Here is a 6,000-nt window from a genome sequence, read left to right on the forward strand (position 1 = left end):
AGCCAGCCCCCTTCTGTCTCTCCAGCCCTGCACTGTCTATACAGCCCCAGCCAGCACCCTCCTGTCTCTCCAGCCCTGCTCTGTCTATACAGCCCCAGCCAGCCCCCTCCTGTCTCTCCACACCTGCACTGTCTATACAGTCCCAGCCAGCCCCCTCCTGTCTCTCCACACCTGCACTGTCTATACAGCCCCAGCCAGCCCCTTCCTGTCTCTCCACACCTGCACTGTCTATACAGCCCCAGCCAGCCCCTCCTGTCTCTCCACACCTGCACTGTCTATACAGTCCCAGCCAGCCCCCTCCTGTCTCTCCACACCTGCATTGTCTATACAGTCCCAGCCAGCCCCCTCCTGTCTCTCCACACCTGTACTGTCTATACAGCCCCAGCCAGCCCCCTCCTGTCTCTCCACACCTGCACTGTCTATACAGCCCCAGCCAGCCCCCTTTTGTCTCCCCAGCCCTGCACTGTCTATACAGCCCCAGCCAGCACCCTCCTGTCTCTCCAGCCCTGCTCTGTCTATACAGCCCCAGCCAGCCCCCTCCTGTCTCTCCACACCTGCAGTGTCTATACAGCCCCAGCCAGCCCCCTCCTGTCTCTCCACACCTGTACTGTCTATACAGCCCCAGCCAGCCCCCTCCTGTCTCTCCACACCTGCACTGTCTATACAGCCCCAGCCAGCCCCCTTCTGTCTCTCCAGCCCTGCACTGTCTATACAGCCCCAGCCAGCACCCTCCTGTCTCTCCAGCCCTGCTCTGTCTATACAGCCCCAGCCAGCCCCCTCCTGTCTCTCCACACCTGCACTGTCTATACAGTCCCAGCCAGCCCCCTCCTGTCTCTCCACACCTGCACTGTCTATACAGCCCCAGCCAGCCCCCTCCTGTCTCTCCACACCTGCACTGTCTATACAGCCCCAGCCAGCCCCCTCCTGTCTCTCCAGCCCTGCACTGTCTATACAGCCCCAGCCAGCACCCTCCTGTCTCTCCAGCCCTGCTCTGTCTATACAGCCCCAGCCAGCCCCCTTCTGTCTCTCCACACCTGCACTGTCTATACAGTCCCAGCCAGCCCCCTCCTTTCTCTCCACACCTGCACTGTCTATACAGCCCCAGCCAGCCCCCTCCTGTCTCTCCACACCTGCACTGTCTATACAGCCCCAGCCAGCCCCCTCCTGTCTCTCCAGCCCTGCACCTTCTATACAGCCCCAGCCAGCCCCCTCCTGTCTCTCCACACCTGCACTGTCTCTACAGCCCCCTCTTGTCTCTCCACACCTGCACTGTCTATACAGCCCCCTTCTGTCTCTCCACACCTGCACTATCTATACAGCCCCAGCCAGCCCCCTCCTGTCTCTCCACACCTGCACTGTCTATACAGCCCCAGCCAGCCCCCTCCTGTCTCTCCACACCTCCACCATCTATACAGCCCCAGCTAGCCCCCTCCTGTCTCTCCACACCTGCACCATCTATACAGCCCCAGCCAGCCCCCTCCTATCTCTCCACACCTGCACCATCTATACAGCCCCAGCCAGCACCCTCCTGTCTCTCCAGCCCTGCTCTGTCTATACAGCCCCAGCCAGCCCCCTCCTGTCTCTCCAGCCCTGCACTGTCTATACAGCCCCAGCCAGCCCCCTCCTGTCTCTCCACACCTGCACTGTCTATACAGCCACAGCCAGCCACCTCCTGTCTCTCCACACCTGCACCATCTATACAGCCCCAGCCAGCCCCCTCCTGTCTCTCCACACCTCCACCATCTATACAGCCCCAGCCAGCCCCCTCCTGTCTCTCCACACCTGCACCATCTATACAGCCCCAGCCAGCCCCCTCCTATCTCTCCACACCTGCACCATCTATACAGCCCCAGCCAGCACCCTCCTGTCTCTCCAGCCCTGCTCTGTCTATACAGCCCCAGCCAGCCCCCTCCTGTCTCTCCAGCCCTGCACTGTCTATACAGCCCCAGCCAGCCCCCTCCTGTCTCTCCACACCTGCACTGTCTATACAGCCCTAGCCAGCCCCCTCCTGTCTCTCCACACCTGCACTGTCTATACAGCCCCAGCCAGCCCCCTCCTGTCTCTCCACACCTGCACTGTCTATACAGCCCCAGCCAGCCCCCTTCTGTCTCTCCACACCTGCACTGTCTATACAGTCCCAGCCAGCCCCCTCCTGTCTCTCCACATCTGCACTGTCTATACAGCCCCAGCCAGCCCCCTCATGTCTATCCACACCTGCACTGTCTATACAGCCCCAGCCAGCCCCCTCCTGTCTCTCCACACCTGCACTGTCTATACAGCCCCCTTCTGTCTCTCCAGCCCTGCACTGTCTATACAGCCCCAGCCAGCCCCCTCCTGTCTCTCCACACCTGCACTGTCTATACAGTCCCAGCCAGCCCCCTCCTCAGGGCCGTAACTACGTGTGTGCCAAGTGGGCTTGTCACACAGCGCAGTTGCCCTGAGGGCGCACGGCCAGCGGCATGTAATGAGTCAAATTGACTCATTACATGCCTCTGAAGTCTGCGCCGTGCGCCGCCGCCGCGCTGTGGAGGAGAGCTACAGCGCCGGGCAGGTGAGAAGGAGGAGGAGGGAGGGGGACTGGAGCCGCAGCAGTGCTATTTCATTGGTAGTAAGCGCCGCTGCAGCATCCCCCTCTCCTTCCGTATTGGCTGCCCGGCGCTGCTGTGGATGCTGGGATGCGGTTCCTCCATCCCAGCATCCACAGCAGCACCTGGCAGCCAATACGGAAGGAGAGGGGGATGCTGCAGCGGCGCTTACTACCAATGAAATAGCGCTGCTGCGGCTCCAGTCCCCCTCCCTCCTCCTCCTTCTCACCTGCCTGCACCGAGGGAGCTGCACGAGGAGCCTGTCAGCGGGGAGATGGTATGTATCTCTCTCTCTCTCTCTCTCTCTCTCTCAGGGGGACACCGTCTGCCATAATGTGTAAAAAGGGGGCCTGGCTGCCGCAATGTGTAAAAAGGGGGCCTGGCTGCCGCAACGTGTAAAAAGGGGGCCTGGCTGCCGCAATGCGTAAAAAGGGGGCCTGGCTGCCGCAATATGTAAAAATGGGGACTGGCTGCCGCAATGTGTAAAAAGGGGGCCTGGCTGCCGCAATGTGTAAAAAGGGGGCCTGGCTGCCGCAATGTGTAAAAAGGGGGACTGGCTGCCGCAATGTGTAAAAAGGGGGACTGGCTGCCGCAATGTGTAAAAATGGGGACTGGCTGCCGCAATGTGTAAAAATGGGGACTGGCTGCCGTAATGTGTAAAAAGGGGGACTGGCTGCCGCAATGTGTAAAAAGTAGAGATGAGCGGGTTCGGTTCCTTGGAATCCGAACCCCCCCCGAACTTCAGCCTTTTTACACGGGTCCGAGGCAGACTCGGATCTTCCCGCCTTGCTCGGCTAACCCGAGCGCGCCCGAACGTCATCATCCCGCTGTCGGATTCTCGCGAGGCTCGTATTCTATCGCGAGACTCGGATTCTATATAAGGAGCCGCGCGTCGCCGCCATTTTCACACGTGCATTGAGATTGATAGGGAGAGGACGTGGCTGGCGTCCTCTCCGTTAGAATAGATAGAGACACTTGAGTTGATTACTTAGTAATTTTGGGGAGCATTAGGAGTACTCAGAGTGCAGAGTTTTGCTGATAGTTAGTTACTAGTGACTGACCACTTTATTATTTAATATAATCCGTTCTCTGCCTGAAAAAAAAGATACACAGTCACATACCATATCTGTGCTCAGCCTCAGTGTGCTGCATGATTGATAATATCATCTATGTATATCTGACTGTGCTGAGTGCTCACTGCTCACACAGCTGAATTGTGGGGGAGACTGGGGTGCAGTTATAGCAGGAGTACAGTGCACACTTTTGCTGCCAGTGTGACTGACCAGTGACCACCAGTATATTGTCTGCCTGAAAAAGTTAAACACTCCTGTGGTGTTTTTTTTTTTTTATTCTATAAACGCATTCTGCTGACAGTGTCCAGCAGGTCCGTCATTCATTATATTATATAAATATTTACCTGCAGTAGTGTTATATTTTTTTTGTTCATCTCTATCATCTTTATCATCTCTATATTAGCAGACGCAGTACGGTAGTCCACGGCTGTGGCTACCTCTGTGTCGTCAGTGCTCGTCCATAATTGTATACCTACCTGTGGTGGGGTTTTTTTTTTCTATCTTCATACTAGTAGTTTAGGAGTCTGCTGACAGTGTCCAGCAGGTCCGTCATTATATTATATATACCTGCAGTAGTGATATATATATATTTTTTATATCATTATCATCTCTATACTAGCAGACGCAGTACGGTAGTCCACGGCTGTAGCTACCTCTGTGTCGTCAGTGCTCGTCCATAATTGTATACCTACCTGTGGTGGGGGTTTTTTTTCTATCTTCTTCATACTAGTAGTTTAGGAGTCTGCTGACAGTGTCCAGCAGGTCCGTCATTATATTATATATACCTGCAGTAGTGATATATATATATTTTTTATATCATTATCATCTCTATACTAGCAGACGCAGTACGGTAGTCCACGGCTGTGGCTACCTCTGTGTCGTCAGTGCTCGTCCATAATTGTATACCTACCTGTGGTGGGGTTTTTTTTTCTATCTTCTTCATACTAGTAGTTTAGGAGTCTGCTGACAGTGTCCAGCAGGTCCGTCATTATATTATATATACCTGCAGTAGTGATATATATATTTTTGTTATATCATCATCTCTATACTAGCAGACGCAGTACGGTAGTCCACGGCTGTAGCTACCTCTGTGTCGTCAGTGCTCGTCTATAATTGTATACCTACCTGTGGTGGGGTTTTTTTTTCTATCTTCTTCATACTAGTAGTTTAGGAGTCTGCTGACAGTGTCCAGCAGGTCCGTCATTATATTATATATACCTGCAGTAGTGATATATATATATATTTTTTATATCATTATCATCTCTATACTAGCAGACGCAGTACGGTAGTCCACGGCTGTAGCTACCTCTGTGTCGTCAGTGCTCGTCCATAATTGTATACCTACCTGTGGTGGGGTTTTTTTTTCTATCTTCTTCATACTAGTAGTTTAGGAGTCTGCTGACAGTGTCCAGCAGGTCCGTCATTATATTATATATACCTGCAGTAGTGATATATATATATATTTTTTATATCATTATCATCTCTATACTAGCAGACGCAGTACGGTAGTCCACGGCTGTAGCTACCTCTGTGTCGTCAGTGCTCGTCCATAATTGTATACCTACCTGTGGTGGGTTTTTTTTTTCTATCTTCTTCATACTAGTAGTTTAGGAGTCTGCTGACAGTGTCCAGCAGGTCCGTCATTATATTATATATACCTGCAGTAGTGATATATATATATTTTTTATATCATTATCATCTCTATACTAGCAGACGCAGTACGGTAGTCCACGGCTGTAGCTACCTCTGTGTCGTCAGTGCTCGTCCATAATTGTATACCTACCTGTGGTGGGGTTTTTTTTTCTATCTTCTTCATACTAGTAGTTTAGGAGTCTGCTGACAGTGTCCAGCAGGTCCGTCATTATATTATATATACCTGCAGTAGTGATATATATATATTTTTTATATCATTATCATCTCTATACTAGCAGACGCAGTACGGTAGTCCACGGCTGTAGCTACCTCTGTGTCGTCAGTCACTCGTCATCCATAAGTATACTAGTATCCATCCATCTCCATTGTTTACCTGAGGTGCCTTTTAGTTGTGCCTATTAAAATATGGAGAACAAAAATGTTGAGGTTCCAAAAATAGGGAAAGATCAAGATCCACTTCCACCTCGTGCTGAAGCTGCTGCCACTAGTCATGGCCGAGACGATGAAATTCCATCAACGTCGTCTGCCAAGGCCGATGCCCAATGTCATAGTACAGAGCATGTAAAATCCAAAACACAAAATATCAGTAAAAAAAGGACTCAAAAATCTAAAATAAAATCGTCGGAGGAGAAGCGTAAACTTGCCAATATGCCATTTACCACACGGAGTGGCAAGGAACGGCTGAGGCC

Source organism: Pseudophryne corroboree, chromosome 7 (assembly GCF_028390025.1).
Source record: "Pseudophryne corroboree isolate aPseCor3 chromosome 7, aPseCor3.hap2, whole genome shotgun sequence".
NCBI lineage: Eukaryota > Metazoa > Chordata > Amphibia > Anura > Myobatrachidae > Pseudophryne > Pseudophryne corroboree.